Source organism: Salvelinus alpinus, chromosome 12 (genome assembly GCF_045679555.1).
Source record: "Salvelinus alpinus chromosome 12, SLU_Salpinus.1, whole genome shotgun sequence".
NCBI classification, from domain to species: Eukaryota; Metazoa; Chordata; class Actinopteri; order Salmoniformes; family Salmonidae; genus Salvelinus; species Salvelinus alpinus.
In genome coordinates this window covers 50399718-50421302 of record NC_092097.1, presented here as the reverse complement: position 1 = coordinate 50421302, position 21585 = coordinate 50399718, and the positions used below count along the sequence as shown (strand labels likewise).

Sequence of the window (21585 nt, the reverse complement as noted above, 5' to 3'; positions counted from 1 at the left end):
TTAGAATCGCTACACAGTTGCTCGTTACACGTATGGTGGTCTCACCTTGAGGAAGTCATAGAGGTGTTTAAGCACGCCGATGCGCACCTCGTCCAGGTCCTTAAGGAAGCCGTTGAAGATGGGCACCAGGTCGGCCGCCGTCAGCTGGTCCCCCAGGATCAGGGCCAGATCGTGGATGGAGAACGCCAGCGTCCGGCGCACTTTCCACTGTAGGGGTAATGAGTACAGCCAGGGGGTTAGCTTGGCTCGTCACAAAACAAGACGCTTCCATGTTAGAGAGAATTAGGAGGAGTAGTCAACATGACCTGTCAGGTCAGAGGTGGTAATTGAGAGTATAGCCACTGCTATTTCAGCACACTCTCTCCTCTCAACCGCTGTCCCATCTAATTTGCCCAGAAATAAGCAAACAAGTCAAAATGACAAGGTGTATTGCTTTTGCTTGCAAACTAACAGGTCAATATTAAGTCATGAGACCTGTGACCAAGCAGTCACTGGACTGGCCATTAGCATAGCAACGTGCATAGGATTTAAAACACAAATGTAACGGTTGTTTTCTGACGTATCAATCTCCAGTGATGAGATGATGTCAATACATAGTGTGTTGTTCACTTTTCATTCCAAACCAAGCTCTTATCAAGACCCTGAGTTTCCTCTGTCGTGTTCTTAGCCACGCAACGGAAAACTTTTGAATCCAAAAGCACCCACCTGTACGTCGGTGGCGAGGGTCTCGTACGTGTCCTTTAGGCAGTGCCAGTTCTGTCGGCCCAGGGTGAGGGCCACGCCAGGTAGGCTGAACGCACAGTGCTTGGCGATCTCAGTGTCCACCGTCTGGGCCTGCGCCGGGTCCGTCATGGAAAGATACTGGTCCAGCAGCTGCTGGGGAATCACATTCTGGAGGAAGGAGTGGGGTGCAAGAGTGGTTCAAACTTGTTACTATCATAAACATGGCAGCAGCCCTCAGTAGAAGGGACAAAAGGGGCTGGGTTCCCCGACACGAACGAAAGCCCGATTCACATTCAACAGCTGAGACGAGAATGGACTGCTTTAAGTGTTCGTGATCTGAATGGTGTAGTTTTAGAACGTCTCATGTCGGATGCTGGAGTTTCCAAAATTCCACACGTCAAATCTTAGCTAAAGACAAGATGTGTCCGTTTAGCCAATAAGATAACAGTGCGCTGACGTTCCGTGTTTAGCCAGCCAAGCTTACAGCCAGCTTTCCATTTCTGTGGGGATAGCTGCAGTTAGCTAGCCTGGCTTGCTAATATTTCGTTGTCAAGTCACAAAGTGAGCTGGTGAGCCAGCCAGTGGCTGCATGTATTTCATGAAACTTGTTTGCTAAATACCTTGCTACAAGTAGCTAGCAACTTTGTAGCAAAGTTTCAGCACTGTACTCAACCTTTTGTATTTCAATTCCCCAGTCAGCTGTTTTACAACATTTTTGTCTCGTCTTTCCTTTTGTTGGCTGCTGGATCTGTACCAGGCTTAACCCCCGTACTGGACTGAAACGCACCATCAAATGGAGATTTCAGCCTAGTCCTGGTCTAAAATGCAATCTGGTTCTGGAACACTGGCCCTAGATCTTGTCAAATCGCAATTCCTTGGACATGGGATCATTTTACTCTTCTCAGACAAAACAACTTAAAGGTAGATGTACCCCAGACTTGACTGGATCATAAATGTCCCTTTATGTGTACAGTAAGGTTTATTAGAAATTCAGAAATACAGTGTTTGACAGAACTGACTAACTGACCTGGACCTTGGACTTCTCCTCACACACCTGGTTGAAAGCAGAGTCCTCTTTCCCCTCCAGGCTCTCCATCAGCTCCGACTCCTGACCAACAACAGGAGTAGATACAAAGACAAACATTCCAGTCAGCTAGCACAGACAAACATACCAGTCAGCTAGCACAGACAAATATACCAGTCAGCTAGCACAGACACACATACCAGTCAGCTAGCACAGACAAATATACCAGTCAGCTAGCACAGACACACATACCAGTCAGCTAGCACAGACACACATACCAGTCAGCTAGCACAGACACATATACCAGTCAGCTAGCACAGACACACATACCAGTCAGCTAGCACAGACAAACATACCAGTCAGCTAGCACAGACAAACATACCAGTCAGCTAGCACAGACAAACATACCAGTCAGTTAGCACAGACAAACATACCAGTCAGCTAGCACAGACAAACATACCAGTCAGCTAGCACAGACACACATACCAGTCAGCTAGCACAGACAAACATACCAGTCAGCTAGCACAGACAAACATACCAGTCAGCTAGCACAGACACACATACCAGTCAGCTAGCACAGACACACATACCAGTCAGCTAGCACAGACACACATACCAGTCAGCTAGCACAGACAAATATACCAGTCAACTAGCACAGACACACATACCAGTCAACTAGCACAGACAAACATACCAGTCAGCTAGCACAGACAAACATACCAGTCAGCTAGCACAGACAAACATACCAGTCAGCTAGCACAGACAAACATACCAGTCAGCTAGCACAGACACACATACCAGTCAGCTAGCACAGACAAACATACCAGTCAGCTAGCACAGACAAACATACCAGTCAGCTAGCACAGACAAATATACCAGTCAGCTAGCACAGACACACATACCAGTCAGCTAGCACAGACACACATACCAGTCAGCTAGCACAGACACACATACCAGTCAGCTAGCACAGACAAACATACCAGTCAACTAGCACAGACACACATACCAGTCAACTAGCACAGACAAACATACCAGTCAGCTAGCACAGACAAACATACCAGTCAGCTAGCACAGACAAACATACCAGTCAGCTAGCACAGACACACATACCAGTCAGCTAGCACAGACACACATACCAGTCAGCTAGCACAGACACACATACCAGTCAGCTAGCACAGACAAACATACCAGTCAGCTAGCACAGACACACATACCAGTCAGCTAGCACAGACAAACATACCAGTCAGTTAGCACAGACAAACATACCAGTCAGCTAGCACAGACAAATATACCAGTCAGCTAGCACAGACACACATACCAGTCAGCTAGCACAGACACACATACCAGTCAGCTAGCACAGACAAATATGAGGGAACTTCTGGACCGTATTTCTCTCCATCAAGAGCAGCCCCAGTGTCAAAGTTCCATATAGTATTTTTATTTAATTTGTTTCACCTTTATTTAACCAGGTAGGCCAGTTGAGAACAAGTTCTCATTTACAACTGTGACCTGGCCAAGATAAAGCAAAGCAGTGCTACAAAAACAACACAGAGTTACACATCGGATAATCAAATGTACAGTCAATAACACAATAGAAAAATCTGTATACAGTGTTTGCAAATTAAGTAAGGAGGTAAAACAATAAATAGGCCAATAGTGGAGAAGTAATTACAATTCAGCAATTAACACTGGAGTGATAGATGGGGATGAGGATGTGCAAGTAGAAATACTGGTGTGCAAAAGAGAAGAAAAACTAATATGGGGATGAGGTAGGTAGTTAGTTGGATAGCCTATCTGATAGCCTATCTGTACACAGCCTGTCTACAGCTGCAGCGATCGGTAAGCTGCTCTGACAGCCGATGCTTGAAGTCAGTGAGGGAGATAAGTCTCCCAACTTCAGTGAGTTTTGCAATTCGTTCCAGTCATTGGCAGCAGAGAACTGGAAGGAAAGGCGGCCAAAGAAGGTGTTGGATTTGGGGATGACGAGTGAAATATACCTGCTGGAGTGCGTGCTACAGGTGGGTGTTGCTATGGTGACCAGTGAGCTGAGATAAGGCGGAGCTTTACCTAGCAAAGACTTATGGATGACCTGGAGCCAGTGGGTTTGGCAACGAATATGTAGTGAGGACCAGCTAACGAGAGCATACAGGTCGCAATGGTGGATAGTATATGGGGCTTTGGTGACAAAATGGATGGCACTGTGATAGACTGCATCCAATTTGCGAAGTAGAGTGTTGAAGGCTATTTTGTAAATGACATTGCCGAAGTCAAGGATCGGCAGGATAGTCAGTTTTACGAGGGTATGTTTGGCATCATGACTGAAGGAGGATTTGTTGCGAAATAGGAAGCTGATTCTAGATTTACTTTTGGATTGGAGATGCTTAATGTGAGTCTGGAAGGAGAGTTTACACAGTCTAGCCAGACACCAAGGTATTTATAGTTGTCCACATATTCTAAGTCAGAACCGTCCAGAGTAGTGATGCTAGATGGGCAGGCGGGTGCGGGCAGCTATCGGTTGAAAAGCATCCATTTAGTTTTACTAGCATTTAAGAGCAATTGGAGGCCACGGAAGGAGTGTTGTATGACATTGAAGCTCGTCTGGAGGTTTGTTAACACAGTGTCCAAAGAAGGGGCAGATGTATAGAGAATCACCTGCAGCAAGAGCGACATCATTGATATATACAGAGAAAAGAGTCGGCCCGAGAATTTAACCCTGTGGCACCCCCATAGAGACTGCCAGAAGTCCGGACAACAGGCCCTCGGATTTGACAAACTGAACTCTATCTGAGAAGTAGTTGGTGAACCAGGCGAGGCAGTCATTTGAGAAACCAAGGCTGCTGAGTTTGCCGATAAGAATACGGTGATTGACAGAGTCAAAAGCCTTGGCCAGGTCGATGAAGACGGCTGCACAGTACATTTTTTTTTTAAATCGATGGTAGTTATGATATCGTTTAGGACCTTGAGTGTGGCTGAGGTGCACCCGTGACCAGCTCGGAAACCGGATTCAATAGCGGAGAAGGTACGGTGGGATTCGAGATGGTCGATGATCTGTTTGTTCACTTGTCAAAGTTCAATATAGTCTCTTTAACAGTGTTAAAGTTCTACATAGTCTCTCAGTGTCAAAAAGCAATTCATCAAAGTCATTTTGACTTACCACACTGCTGTGGTCCGAGTCATCCCGTATTAGGACAGGTGAGTTGTGGGGTGACTCATGAGGCTCTGGCTCCTTCTCAGTGTCAGCTTCTGCCTCTTTCTGTTCCTCTGTGGGTGCTGGGTCTTTGGCCTGCTGGGTTGGTGGCTCAGGTGTCTGTGTCTCCTCTGTGATCACTCTGTTCTGGGAGGACTTCTCATCTGGTTCTCCATCCTCAGGTGTCTGGCTCTCCACCCTCCTCCTCAGACTGGCTCTCCAGCTGGGCAGCCTTTAGGGCAGCCGAGAGAACCTGTACTTGGGCTGGGAGACGCATGCGGAAAGACACACACACACACACACACACACACACACACACACACACACACACACACACACACACACACACACACACACACACACACACACACACACACACACACACACACACACACACACACAGTTGTAAATGTGACATAAAAAGGTACCGGAGCTCCAAGTCTAGAACCAAAAGGCTCCTCAACAGCTTCTACCCCAAAGCCATAAGACTGCTGAACAATTAATCAAATCGCCACCAATTAATAAAAATGGTGTACACTGCTGCTACTCTCTGTTTATTATCTCTGCATAGTCACTTCACCCCCACCCACATGTACAAATTACCTCAACTCACCTGTACCACCGCACACTGACTTGGTACCCGTGCCCCCTGTATATAGCCTCATTGTTGTTATTCTTATTGTTACTTCTTATTTTAGTCTACTTGGTAAATATTTTCTTAACTCTTCTTGAACTGCACTGTTGGTTAAGGGCTTTCACGGTAAAGTCTACACTTGTTGTATACGGCGTATGTGACAAATAAAGTTTGATTTGATTTGAATACACAGGTTCAGTGAGTGTTAAATAATGTTGTGAAGGTTGGATGATATCTAGAGCATTGTGTCACCATAAATCACAACTTGTCCAAAATTATTGAACCAATTTCTTTACTTAATTAACAACCTTTGACGAAACATGTTTCCCTCAATCCTCACCTTGTACATCAGGGTCATCCATGTGGGGCTGGAGGCAGTCCAATACCTTCTGGATCTGAGAGCAGGTGGCTGGCTCCAGACTGGACATCTTCCTGTCCTCTACCACCACCTCCTTCTTTTCTCCCTCTGTCCGAGTCCGAGGACCCTGGCCCTTCAGCATCTCCAGCTCCTGGCTGATATCCGCTAACGGAGGCCTCCAGTAGAGGAAAGAGTTAAAATTCTGGTCTGTTTGTTCCGTCTTCTTGCTTTTATTATTTGTGGGAGGAAGGTTGTTGTTGTTGCGCGCCTGGCCTTCCTGTTGGTTTTGGGGAGGAGTGTGTGTGGAGTCGCTGCCGCTGTCCCCCCTGGACATGGATTCTAGGGATGGGGTGGAGCGGCCATCTTGGTTAATGGGTGTGTGTGAGCTTCTCACTGTGGGGCCGTTGGAGGACTCTATGCAAAGGGTGGAATTGCTGCAACAGAGAGCCAACAAATATCAGAGCCCCTTTATCTCCCTCCAACTATATGAACATAATTTATTCCAAACGCATTTAAAAAATAAATAAATCACAACACAACTTTAATACAAACCCATTTAACACTAGTCATTTTGACTGCTCATGAATTGTATTAATTTAGTACATTTTTTTTTCTCACGCCGTCCTCTGTCCTCGACTTTTCCAAAATAACTCTATATAACACACTATCGTTGTTAGAATCTTAAGTATCTCTGATAAGTATCTTATCAGGTACTGGAGTTACAACCAGTTGAATGAGGTAATGTCATTCATTGAATGGTTTTCCTCCATTGCTCCTTCTTCTCCCAACAGTAGGGCCTGCTCCGCTCCTCCTTCTCCCAACAGTAGGGCCTGCTCCGCTCCTCCTTCTCCCAACAGTAGGGCCTGCTCCGCTCCTTCTTCCAACAGTAGGGCCTGCTCCGCTCCTTCTTCCAACAGTAGGGCCTGCTCAGCGCCTTCTTCCAACAGTAGGGCCTGCTCCGCGCCTTCTTCCAACAGTAGGGCCTGCTCCGCTCCTTCTTCCAACAGTAGGGCCTGCTCCGCTCCTCCTTCCAACAGTAGGGCCTGCTCCGCTCCTCCTTCCAACAGTAGGGCCTGCTCCGCTCCTCCTTCCAACAGTAGGGCCTGCTCCGCTCCTCCTTCCAACAGTAGGGCCTGCTCCGCTCCTCCTTCCAACAGTAGGGCCTGCTCCGCTCCTCCTTCCAACAGTAGGGCCTGCTCCGCTCCTCCCAACAGTAGGGCCTGCTCCGCTCCTCCCAACAGTAGGGCCTGCTCCGCTCCTCCCAACAGTAGGGCCTGCTCCGCTCCTCCCAACAGTAGGGCCTGCTCCGCTCCTCCCAACAGTAGGGCCTGCTCCGCTCCTCCCAACAGTAGGGCCTGCTCCGCTCCTCCCAACAGTAGGGCCTGCTCCGCTCCTCCCAACAGTAGGGCCTGCTCCGCTCCTCCCAACAGTAGGGCCTGCTCCGCTCCTCCCAACAGTAGGGCCTGCTCCGCTCCTCCCAACAGTAGGGCCTGCTCCGCTCCTTCTTCCAACAGTTGGAAGTGCAGTGCCCAGCTGATAATCACCCCGATAATGAAACTGAACCAAACTACTTTCACAAATATAGCAACAGATGAAATAAATGAAGTATGTTGGGGAGAAAGGGGGAGAATTGATGTTGATGAGTGGTCTTAGCAGTCTACTCTGGCCTACATGGAATAGGCCACACAGCGAGAGCAAATGTACATGCTGAACTGCTGTCAATATCTGGGAAAATATCCACATGAGGCAGCAGATGGGAGAATGTAGTGATGAGGCTTATGGAACCTTATGCTGGCAAGGGGACAAATATCACCATGGACAATTTCTTCACTTCACGGTCATTGGCAAATAAGTTGGCTTGTAAAGAAAACAAGTCTGGTCGGCACCATGAACAAAGTGAAACAGGAGCTCTCTCCCTCTGCGCAAAATTCAGCACCTACACAGCCATGGTGGAGTACAACAGTGCTGAAGAATGTCAAGAAGATGGGAACATAAAGAGAACCGACTATTACGAACTACAATCAAACAAAGGTGTGCCAAAGTGTGTCAACTGTTAGGACAAGGAATAACAGCTAAATTAAATCCAACTGATAACATCGCTTGAAGACGCACACAAGATGATATTAATTGACTGATGTCATATCGACACTTACATTCATTATAATGAACAAAAATCACAACACACAAAACTCTAAATTCAAAAGTGAAAACAAGAAAAGACAATTGGTTAATTTTACTAGTATGGTACATTTCAAATAGTGTTTGAGGACCCAGAGTGGTGCGGTGACAATGTGTGTGTGTGTGTGTTTTGCTGTTGGTTTGTGTCCTAACCTGTCAGAGGGACACGTGGGGACCTCCAGCAGTGTGCCGTCCTCTTTGAAGTAGAGGCCCGTGCTGGAGGGGTTGGCAAAGGTAGAGATGAAGCGTCCCAGAGACTGGAAGGCAGCCTGGCGCACCTGGACGGTCAGGAGAGCATGTCGACCACATCATTAAATACAACAACGTAGTAAAACACATAATAATATATGTATCTCTATGATGTTCACCGTCAATCTATCATCACTGTTATTATTGTAATTCGTGGTCATTCATGTGAAAAACATCTCATACAAACACCACCAGAATAGAATGGTGTTTATACTGTGTGTGTGTGTGCACGTGCACGTCTGGCGCAGTCTCTTACCCAGCGAGACTGGTCACTGATGAGGCTACTGAAAAGGGGGGACAGTTTAGTGCGTCGCACCTCGGGGGAGGTGGAGTTGGAGACGATCATGAAGCAGTCGGCGCACGCCTTCCGGATGCCCCACAGGCTATCAGAGCACAGGTCAAAGAACTTGGACATCTGGGCAGCGACAGAAGAGAATCATTACAAGGGATGTATTCATTAGCGGAGATCGTTGCAAACTGTAACAAAACATTTTCCAATGAAAAAGGAGAATTTCTTATTAGACAAAGGTAGGTTGCACTTAAGGAAATCACAAATATCATGGATATATGGAGGCTTAAATATCCTGACCTAGTGAGATATACATAATGGAGGCTCTATTAGGCTAGTCACCTTGACTACTTTCTTATGTCATTCTCGCTGGCACCAAAAGTTTGAAAAGTGTTGATAGGGGACAGAATGCAGTCGGACCATAAAATAATTGGCATATACATTACTCATACATAATGTCCACGTGGGCGAGGATATTGGAAACTTGTTACAGAGTGTGCAAAGGTGTCATCAAGGAAAAGGGTGGCTACTTAGAAGAATCTCAAATGTTAAATATATTTAGATTTGTTTAACAACTTTTTGGTTACTACATGATTCCATGTGTGTTATGTCATAGTTTTGATGCCTTCACTATTATTCTACAATGTAGAAATTAGTAAAAAAATAAATAAAAATGAGTAGGCGTGTCCAAACTTTTGACTGGTACTGTGCTTCTACACCTGCACTGCTTGCTGTTTGGGGTTTTAGGCTGGGTTTCTATACAGCACTTTGTGACATCAGCTGATGTAAGAAGGGCTTTAGAAATACATTTGATTGATACTGTATATCCCTGTATCTTTGACAGTGTGAGGATGAAATAAACCAACATCCTAGTGACTCACCAGTAGTTTCTCTGTGGCATCCCGGCCCACAATTGAACAGAACTCTCCGAAATTGGCTGCACACACCTGAAGGAAAACAGTGTCAAAAACAGTGTTTGTTCATGCAGCTTTTGCTCACGCCTACGACTGGAGAAAAAAAATAAAGAAAAAAAGAGAAAAAACCATACCTTTTATCCCAAAAAGTATTTGCCCATGTCGGCCTTATAGACTTAATACTATTGGTTCTGAATAATAAGGGGCAACATTGGGACACACCGAGGCGCCTTACAGTCATTACAAGCTCAGGAAAATCAAAAAAATAAATACCCCTTCCCCAACTGGCACTAAGTTCCCAATGGGATTACAATTCCAAGCAGATAGTTTAGGCCGTCATACTGAATCACAAAACACACTCCTTCAGCAACTGCATTCATTCAGTTTGTTAACATTTCGGAAGATTCAAGATGGGAAACACAATCCTTGAGCGACTACCATAAACAGTGTGTAATGTTTATTGTCAAAACTGTGCTCTAGTTGGATCCGGAGAACTGTGTGTTTGAGTTTACCTTGCGGACTTGGAAGAGCCTGGCGTCGCTGCACAGCTCACAGAAACGCTGCAACAGCTGCTCCACTGTCTCTTTGCTCAGCATGGTTACCAGCTTACACATGATCTACAGGGCAGGGAGAGAGGATCACAATCAATGTAATTCTAATGGAATCCACAGGGGCTCCAGAGTACAGATTTGGGATCAGCTTCCCCTCTCCCAACCTTAAATGTTTGCGGGGGAAAATTCTAAACTGACCCAAGATCTGCGTCTAAGGGCACCTTTACACCTCCACGTGGATCAGAGCACAAAGGAAGCACAGTGCTTGATTCTCAAACAGCACTATTGGACTTGGTGGAGGATTCAGATGGTCATTCCACACAGACTTACCATTCCACAGCTAACCGTATTAGAGAAAGCATCGTCAAGGTTACAAAAATAAACCCTCTTTATTAACACAGTACTGGTAGTGACCTTGGATTTATGCTGACTTGTCTACCCACTGCAAATTCCTCTGAAGCTGCATCTCATATTGACTTCAATATTGTGGCTAGGGTCCACTAACAACCATCATCATTCTTCCCATCCAGGGATCCTCATTCTTCCCATCCAGGGATCAGTCTGAGCCGATATCCTCATTCTTCCCATCCAGGGATCAGTCTGAGCCGATATCCTCATTCTTCCCATCCAGGGATCCTCATTCTTCCCATCCAGGGATCAGTCTGAGCCGATATCCTCATTCTTCCCATCCAGGGATCCTCATTCTTCCCATCCAGGGATCCTCATTCTTCCCATCCAGGGATCAGTCTGAGCCGATATCCTCATTCTTCCCATCCAGGGATCAGTCTGAGCCGATATCCTCATTCTTCCCATCCAGGGATCCTCATTCTTCCCATCCAGGGATCAGTGTTAGTCTTATCATCTTTGTCTGACGTGTTTTTGGTATAACGCCTCAGAACCACTACTCTTGCATCTATGTCCTGTATGTCTTTATGTTCTATACAGTGCTTTCGGAAAGTATTCAGACCCCTTGACTTTTCCCCCACATTTTGTTACGTTACAGTCTTATTCTAAAAATGATTGTATTGTTTTTTCCCCCTTATAAATCAACATGCAATAGCCCATAATGACAAAGCAAAAACTGTTTTTTTGTTGTTGCATATTTATTCAAAATAAAAACGCATAAATATCACATTTACATAAGTATTCTGATCATTTACGCGGTACTTTGTTGAAGCACCGTTCGGAGTGATTACAGCCTCGAGTCTTCTGGGGTATGACGTTACAAGCTTGGCACACCTGTATTTGGGGAGTTTCTCCCATTCTTCTCTGCAGATCCTCTCAAGCTCTGTCATGTTGGATGGGGAGCGTCGCTGCACCACTATTTTCAGGTCTCTCCAGAGAGGTTCAATCGGGTTCAAATCAGAGATCTGTCTGGGCCACTCAAAGACATTCAGAGACTTGTCCCAAAGCCACTCCTGCATTGTCTTGGCTGTGTGCTTAGGGTCGCTGTCCTGTTGGAAAGTGAACCTTCGCCCCAGTCTGAGGTTCTGAGCGCTCTGGAGCAGGTTTTTAATCAAGGATCTCTCTGTACTTTGTTCCGTTCATCTTTCCCTCGAACCTGACTAGTCTCCCAGTCCCTACCACTGAAAAACATCCCCACACCATGATGCTGCCACCACCATGCTTCACCGTAGAGATGGTGCCAGGTTTCCTCCAGACATGCCGCTTGGCATTCACGCCAAAGAGTTCAATCTTGGTTTCATTAGACCAGAGAATCTTGTTTCTCATGGTCTGAGGGTCCTTTAGGTGCCTTTTGGCAAACTCCAAGCGTGCTGTCATGTGCCTTTTACTGAGGAGTGGCTTCGGTCTGGCCACTCTACCATAAATGTCTGATTGGTGGAGTGGTGCAGAGATGGTTGTCCTTCTGGAAGTTTCTCCAATCTCCACAGAGGAACTCTGGAGCTCTGTCAGAGCGACCATCGGGTTCTTGGTCACCTCCCTGACCAAGGCCCTTCTCCCCCGATTGCTCAGTTTGGCCGGGTGGCCAGCTCTAGGAAGAGTCTTGGCGGTTCCAAACTTCTTCCATTTAAGAATGATGGAGGCCATTTTGTTCTCGGGGACCTTCAATGCTGCAGGTATTTTTTGGTACCCTTCCTCAGATCTGTGCCTCGACACAATCCTGTCTTGGAGCTCTATGGACAATTCCTTTGACCTCATGGCTTGGTTTTTGATCTGACATGCACTGTCACCTGTTGGACCTTATTTAGTCAGATGTGTGTGCCTTTCCAAATCATGTTCAATCAATTGAATTTACCACAGGGTGGACTCCAATCAAGTTGTAGAAACATCTCAGGGATGGTTAATGGAAACAGGATGCACCTGAGCTCAATTAGTTTGTAAAATTTTTAATACATTTGCAAAAATGTATACAAATCTGTTTTCGCTTTGTCATTATGGGGTATTATGTATAGATTGATGAGGATTTATTTTATTTTATCCATTATAGAATAAGGCTGAAACATAACTAAATGTGAGCTTGAATCATCAACAAACCCAAAGTCATATTACCGCGACGGCCTCTATCTTGTAGTCGTCGTCGCTGCTGGGCTCGGTGAGGTCCAGTAGAACAGGACACACTTTGGTCTCCATGTCGCCTTTGCAGATGAGGCCCTGCTCTAACAGCACCAGCAGGGCTGCCTGACTGGTCTTCCTCACCTGGGAAAAATACCATCTCTGTCAGTACTGACCGCTTTACTTCAAAATATACTTTACAATATATCGTGTTTACTTAGCCTGGAAATGCATACTGATTGTGCGCTGCACGTGTTCTGTTCAGTTCACTTTGGTCGCCTTTTTCCATAGAATTTGTTTAATGTATTACGAGCTTGTTGAATTTGCAATAACAAATTAACATTTACAATTCATAGGCACAAAACACAGGCAAGGGGTGTCAATAATCACAATTGCTTAAGAGAATGTCACGGTTTTGTTGTGGTCTGTTGGGAGTTCTATGTGTTCCTACCTGGTTATTGGGGTCTGTGAGATAATGAACCACGATGGGCACCAGATATCTGGAGAAGGCTGCTGGGAAGTTGGGCTGGCTTTCGTGTAGGAACATTGCAATGTTGGGCACCTGCTCCATCAGCTCAGCACGCACTGTGGGCTCTGAGGACACACACAAAGAGGACACAGACACACACATAGGGAGATGGTCACAAACATGCATACAAAATAAAAGTTCTAACAAAACAATACATTTTTATTTGTGGTTTGGGGTTAATTGCATGTAAAAGTTAGTAAATTATTTTATTAAATTTAGTCCAGTGGATCGCTAACCTTCCATGTCCAATTCAAGTGACAGCAATTAAAATGGAATTGACCCCAACCTCACAAACAATTGACAGAATTGTCAAATAATATGAGACAAATAAAAACAACATCTACCTCCATCTTCAGACATTCGGGCAACAGTCTCCATGACACTGATAAAGTCATTTTCATTGTCACTGAACTCTCGAAGCACATCAAGCAACCCGCGTGCCACGATCTGCCTAGAAAGCAACACAAGCCCCAAGTTAGTGCCTGTGCCAACATCTAGCCCAAGTAGCACAACACAGCGCTACCGGCCCGTAGCTGACGAGAAAATTACACACATGCACTTGGAAATCACCCAAATGAGGACTTGAACTCAACAAGCAGAGCATGAAAAATTCATTCCCATGAGTGGAGTTCAACTGGGGGCAATGGAGGTGTTTGGAGAGGTGATGTGCACGCTAACGTCTTTAAAACCACTGAGGGCATCAGGCAGGATTTTATCTTTGATCGGGCAGAAAGCAAGAAGAGACCAAATCAGAAACACCTAAGTCAAACCATGCCCGTCATAACAAGCGTGGCACCTCGTGAGTTCATGTCTTGAAGCACGGGTAAAAAGACCTGGTAGTATGGAAGGCCCAGCCCATTCACTGATGCCTGACATTTGTTATATTCCAGCCATGCCATGGTGAATGTTTGGTGAATTCACAAGAACCAGAACTTTTAAATCCACAATGTGTACTGTGGTCCTACATTGCAAAAACAAATGACCATCACATTATGTCTAAACTTTTGCTATTGCTTCCCTGTGAAGTGTTTGCAAGTGCATCATCATTTTCGTTCCTACCTGTTGAAGACATTGTCGCTGAAAGCGTATTTCTCTAGTCTCCCCAGGGGGGTGAGATTGTCCTGCCCTGCATCCAGAAAAGCTGTGATCCGAATCCCGTCGCACTCTGATCCGTCGTCATCAAACCCAACTATCCGGGAAGGGGAAAAAATAAATTAAAAAAATCACAACTTCACCACCATGTTTGGTTCACGCTGAAGTGACTGAGTGTGGAGACGAGGTACGGTGCAGTCGGAAAGTTACTTTTTCCACTTTGTTACGTTACAGCCTTGTTCTAAAATTGATTAAATAAAATGTTTTTCTCATCAATCTACACACAATACCCCATAATGACAAAGCAAAAACAGGTTTTTAGAATTTTTTGCAAATGTATGAAATCTTATTTGCATAAGTATTCAGACCCTTTGCTACGAGGCTCAAAATTAATCTCAGGTGCGTCCTGTTTTCATTGATCATCCTTGAGATGATCTGAGGGCGAAGATTCACCTTTCAACAGGTCAACGACCCTAAGCACACAGCCAAGACAACGCAGGGGTGGAACCCGGACTTGAACCCGATCAAAGATCTCTGGAGACCTGAAAATATCTGTGCAGCGACGCTCCCCATCCAACCTGACAGAGCATGAGAGGATCTGCAGTGAAAAATGGGAGAAACTACCAAATACAGGTGTGCCAAGCTTGTAGCATAATAACCAAGAAGAATCTCAGCTGTAATCGCTGTCAAATGTGCTTTAACAAAATATTGAGTTAAGGGTCTGAATACTTATGTAAATGTGATATTTCCAGGTTTTTTTTTTTTTATACATTTGCAAAAATGTATACAAACGTGTTTTTGCTTCATTATTATGGGGTCTTGTGTGTAGATTGATGACATACATTTTTTTATTTTTGTTTTATCAATTTTAGAATAAGGCTGTAATGTAACAACACGTGGAAAAAGTCAAGGGGTCTGAATACTTTCCGAATGCACTGCAAGTAAGCACTTTCACCTGGACAAGGAACCACTGCTGTCAGATTAGGCTCAGTGTTAGAATTATAACGTTGATATAAGTGCGCTTTGGGTTGACCCTGGCGCAAGTAGTAAGACACCACATTTCACCTCAATATACATAGTTAGCAAAGTGAAAAAGTGACAGCTATTGCACTGCCTGTTTCAGTTACAAAATGAGTAGCCTATGACAAGAGGGATAGATGGATATTGGTAATAATAGCTTGCCTGAACCCAGAGGGAGGGATCTGACACAAAGTTAGGGGGTAGCCTAGCGGTAAAGAGCTTTGGGCCACTAACCGAAAGGTCGCTGGTTCGAATTCCCGAGCCGACTAAGTGAAGAAAACAATGTTGATGTGCCCTTGAGCAAGGCACTTAACCCTAACTGCTCCTGTAAGTGGCTGTGGATAACAGCATCTGCTAAATGACTAAAACGTCAATGTAAAATGTAACAGCCTTACATTTCATGTGGACAAAGACGGTCAACCAGAAACTACAGGCTTCCCTCACCACACTTTAGAAGATGTCAGTAAAATCCTGCATTGTATGTGCCTCAGTAAATCTTTCCACATGAACTTCACAAGAATTCAACATGGCATTTGAAACATATTGGTGAGGGGGGAAATACTCACAGTCATCCAAATCATCATGGCCATCTTCAAAATATAAAGACAGACCTGCAAAATGGAATAGCGATGAGGACAGATTTTACAAACATGAAATCATTAATACCTTCAGTCAAATGCTACCTGGGGATTAGCAAATACATCAACTATGTTACGTAAGAGAGAAAAGGGGCAAGCTAGCAAAAAAATTGCAGTCATTCAATCTTGTCTGTAACAGTTGATATAACGGGACAATTCGGAGTACAACGCATTTCTCATCCCTGGATTGAGGTATGTTTTCCAAGCCATATTGTCCACCAGCTCTGCAGTGTCTTAATCCTTAAGAGTCTAAGCCGGAATAAATACAAAAATAAAAACAAAAACAGATTAAAACAACAACCGTTGGTAAGTCATTTGTGATGTCATACTGAGTATGTTTTGAGATGATGGCCATACCAAGGATCATTTTGCTATTTGATTTAGAATTGTAGGATCTCTTAAGGCATGAAAAAATATATACACACCTATTCATTCAAGGGTTTTCCTTTGTTTGTAACATTTTCTACATTGTAGAATAATAGTGAAGACATCACAATTCTGAAATATGTTTTTCAACAGGACAAAGACCCAACACACCTCCAGGCTGTGTAAGGGCTGCAATACCAAGAAGGAGAGTGATGGAGTGCTGCATCAGATGACCTTGCCTCCACAATCACCCGCCCTCAAACCAATTGAGATGGTTTGGGATGAGTTGGACTACAGAGTGAAGGAAAAACAGCCAACAAGTGCTCAGCATGTGTGAGAACTCCTTCAAGACTGTCGGAAAAGCATTCCAGGTGAAGCTGGTTGAGAGATTGCCAAGTGTGCAAAGCTGTCATCAAGGCAAAGGGTGGTTACTTGGAAGAATCTAAAATATAAAGTATATTTGTTTAACAAATTTTTTGTTACTACATGATTCCATACGTGTTATTTCATAGTTTTGATGTCTTCACTATTATTCTACAATGTAGAAAATAGTTCAAATAAAAACTCTGGAATGAGCAGGTGTGTCCAAACTTGACTGGTACCGTATATATACACATTGGCTTCGGAAAGTATTCAGACCCCTTTACTTTTTCCACATTGTTACATTACAGCCTTATTATAAAATGGATTAAATAAATACTAATTCTCAGCAATCTACAAGCAATACCCCAAAGTGACAAAGCGAAAACAGGTATTAGAATTTTTTGCAAATGTATTAAAAATAAAAAACAGAAATACTTAATTTACAGAAGTATTCAGCCCCTTTGCTCGAAGACTCGTAATCGAGCTCAGGTGCATCCTGTTTCCATTGATAATCCTTGAAATGTTTCTACAACTTGATTGGAGTCCAACTGTGGTAAATTCAATTGATTGGACTTGATTTGAAAAGGCACACACCTGTCTATATAAGGTCCCACAGTTGAAAGTGCATGTCAGAGCAAAAACCAAGGCATGAGGTTGAAGGCATTGTCCATAGAGCCCCGAGACAGGATTGTGTCGAGGCACAGATCTGGGGAAGGGTACCAAAACATTTCTGGAGCATTGAAGGTCCCCAAGAACACTGTGGCCTCCATCATTCTTAAATGGAAGAAGTTTGGAACCACCAAGACTCTTCCAAGAGCTGGTCGCCTGGCCAAACTGAGCAATCGGGGGAGAAGGGCCTTGGTCAGGGAGGTAACCAAGAATCCGATGGTCACTAATAGAGCTGCAGAGTTCCTCTGTGGAGATTGGAAAACCTTCCAGAAGGACAACCATCTCTGCAGCCCTCCACCAATCGGGCCTTTGTGGTAGAGTGGCCAGACGGATGCCACTGCTCAGTAAAAGGCACATGATAGCCCGCTTGGAGTTTGCCAAAAGGCACCTAAAGGACTCTCAGCTCATGAGAAACAAGATTCTCTGGTCTAATGAAACCAAGATTTAACTCTTTAGCCAGAATGCCAAGCTTCACGTCTGGAGGAAACCTGGCACCATCCCTACGATGAAGCATGGTGGTGGCAGCATCATACTGTGGGGATGTTTTTCAGTGGCAGGGACTGGGAGACTAGTCAGGATCGAGGGAAAGATGAACGGATTAAAGTACAGAGAGATCCTTGATGAAAACCTGCTCCAGAGTGCTCAGGACCTCAGACTGGGGCGAAGGTTTACCTTCCAAAAGGACAACGACCCTAAGCACACAGCCAAGACAATGCAGGAGTGGCTTTGGGACAAGTCTCTGAATGTCCTTGAGCGGCCCAGCCAGAGCCCGGACTTGAACCCGATCGAACATCTCTGAAGAGACCTGAAAATCTGTGCAGCGACGCTCCCCATCCAAACTGACAGAGCTGGAAAGGATCTGCAGAGAAGAATGGGAGAAACAGGTGTGCCATGCATGTAGCATCATACCCAAGAAAACTTGAGGCTGTAATCACTCCCAAAGCTGCTTCAACAAAGTACTGAGTAAAGGGTCTGAATACTTATCTACATGTCATAATTTTTTTTTATACATTTGCAAACATTTCTAAAAACCTGTTTTTGCTTTGTCATGGGTTATTGTGTGTAGATTAATGAGGAAAAAATACAATTTAATCCATTTTAGAATAAGGCTGTAATGTAAGAAAATGGGAGGGGAAAAGTCAAGGGGTCTGAATACTTCCTGAATGCACTGTACTTATATAAAAAAAAAATTAAAAAACTGGTACCCAGCTACATTCAGACTGGTCTTGTGAGTGTGCTGGAGCTAAACAACCAATATGTACACTACCTTTCAAATGTTTGGGGTCACTTAGAAATGTCGTTGTTTAAAAAAAAAAAAGCTAACATTTTTGTCCATTAAAATAACATCAAATTGATCAGAATTACAGTGTAGACATTGTTAATGTTGTAAATGACTATTGTAGCTGGAAACGGCAACAACAAATTCATGGAATATCTACATAGGCCCATTATCAGCAACCATCACTCCTGTGTTCCAATGGCACATTGTGTTAGCTAATCCAAGTTTATCATTTTAAAAGGCTAATTTAATCATTAGAAAACAATTTTGCAATTATGTTAGCTGAAAACTGTTGTTCTGATTAAATAAGCAATAAAACTGGCCGCCTTTAGACTCGTTGAGTATCTGGAGCATCAGCATTTGTGGGTTCGATTACAGGCTCAAAATGTCCAGAAACAAAGACCTTTCATCTGGAACTCGTCAGTCTATTCTTGTTCTGGCCTGTGTGACGTAGGATGTCAAATCTGAAACCACTTGAACCCTACGTCACAGCCACTGAGATCCCTGCAATCCTTCCATCGTAACTCAGCGGGAGAGACTGGTTTCATCACTGTAGCACATTCAGAGCTCGATTTATAGCCGTGTGTCTAAAATAATTCAGATTTTAAACAAGATTAATATAAGATTAAAGGTGGGTTCCTAATGAGTTCAGGAAAAATATGACATTTTCTCTAACACTAAACATACAAATATGTATTTTACAGTTATATGGTAAAATCTAATAGTTAGTAATTTTATAACTTGATAAACAATATTTAGAAAGCATATAAGTAATTTCAAGCCTTATTCATACAGTTTTGTTGAATTGGAAATACAAAAATATTTTATGGTTTCATAATTATCATATTTGTACAGTGTACTTGAGCTTGTATCCTCAAGTGACTACACCTCAGCAATGTATAACTATTTTTACCAGAAATGGCCCTCATGAAAAATAATTACATTTGAGATTACACAGATGAACTGCTTTTAATACTACGTCACATTTGTTTTGAGCCAACTTCGCTGTCGGACAGAGCGGTGCACTTGGATCACAGCTGGGAGGCAGACAGGTTCCAAATCATATATATGCAAGGGCGTGATTAATCAGACCCCCTCAATACACACAGGAATGCTGTCTGACCCTAGTGTAACAGTTTAACTCTAAACTGTTACATTGGTGCCGTGACCCGGATCACTGGTTGCTGCGGAAAAGGAGGAGGTTGAAAGGGGGGTGAATGTAACCGATGTGAAATGGCTAGCTAGTTAGCGGTGGTGCGCGCTAGCAGCCTTTCAGTCGGTGAAGTCAATTTGTAAGTCGCTCTGGATAAGAGCGTCTGCTAAATGACTTAAATGTAAATGTAAGTCACTTGCTCTGAGACCTTGAAGTAGTGGTTCCCCTTGCTCTGCAAGGGCCGCGGCCTTTGTGGAGTGATGGGTAACGATGCTTTGTTTTACTTGTTACCACTGGATTAGGATAAATGCCCCACTAGCCAGCAGATCCGAACCGCTTGCTTACAGCTGTACTAGTGTAACCGATGTGAAATGGCTAGCTAGTTAGCGGTGGTGCGCGCTAGCAGCCTTTCAGTCGGTGACGTCACTTGCTCTGAGACCTTGAAGCATCATTACCCATCGCTCCACAAAGGCCGCGGCCCTTGCAGAGCAAGGGGAACCACTAGTTCAAGGTCTCAGAGCAAGTGACGTCACCGACTGAAAGGCTCCACCGCTAACTAGCTAGCCATTTCACATCGGTTACACTAGTACAGCTGTAAGCAAGCGGTTCGGATCTGCTGGCTAGTGGGGCATTTAGCCTAATCCAGTGGTAACAAGTAAAACAAAGAGTGCAGTGGCCAGACAATGTTAATAAAACACAGAACTAGGAAATGTTCCTCCAACTCAAAAACAAACCTTTCCCATAACAATTTAGTGTATGCTGTTTCAGCCAATGAAAATAACGAACTAACATGAGCTACGTACCTAATTTTCGCTAGTACTGGAAAGTTATATACGGTTGCCAAATCACAAGGTAGTTTGCTTGCTGCATTTCATTGTTTTGAGCTGGATTTGGAATGCCAAGATATCGGTGTAGAGGCTAGCTAGCAAGATACAGTAGTTTAGGCATGAAAGCAAGTCGACCTGACATATTTAACTAAAATTACATTTTAAATTGACCTAACACACAATACATTATAACTACCAACCCATACCTAGAAGCATGTGCAGTGTTAGTGTTGTCAACAAGCAGATATAAATACTAGAACTTGCTAGTTAAGATAACCCTTTCGCTTGAAAACACAGCTTGCTGCCCATGTAACGTTATCTAGCTATCCTTATTGCTTGAAAACACACAATAAAACTAGAAATTGTGTGTCAATGTAGGAGACTTTTCACAAGACACCCTAAACGGTATTTGGACAAACACGGTTTCGTTAAAGTTTCGAATAAACGTTATTATCATAGCTAGCCACATACCTGCCATCTTGATTATATGCTCGGTGATCTATTATTTGGGCTGTCACCATAGAGAATGATAGAGGCCTCTAGTGGCCAGAAGGTCATCGTAGCATGGGCAGTGCCAGTGAGGGCTTCCACCATTTTAACAAAGACAGTACAGTATAGATGCAGTCCAAACAACAATTTTTTCCCCCTCGGCCCTCACACTAGCCACTTTGATTGCCATCTTAAGTGGAGGTCCAATTCACTAACGTTGCCCCCTCAACCTCATTTTAGCTCAAGGGAGCGAGTGAAGAACTTTGATTACTTTGGGGTTGATATGACCCACAATTCAATGCAAATTGTAGTCACGAGTCATACTCCGGAGGCCGCACAGTGTCAAATTGAATCAACACGGCTGCATTTTCGGCATGTCAGACCAAATTATGATACTAGTTTGCACTTTTTTTTTTAGATTACATAGATTTTTCCGTTGGCAAATTGGCTTAGTCTGGTAGTGAGAAGCCTATAAACCGTAGCTAGCTTCATAAACATATTTTGGGGAATTCTGAAATGTATTGGAATAAATTACCAAA

At 44.1% G+C, this 21585-nt stretch overlaps 1 pseudogene; it reads right to left on the bottom strand.

Annotated features, from left to right (window-relative positions):
- Positions 1-21321, bottom strand: part of LOC139536317 (serine/threonine-protein phosphatase 4 regulatory subunit 1-like) — a 29681-nt pseudogene extending 8360 nt beyond the window's left edge.
- Between the last annotated feature and the right edge of the window lie 264 nt (positions 21322-21585).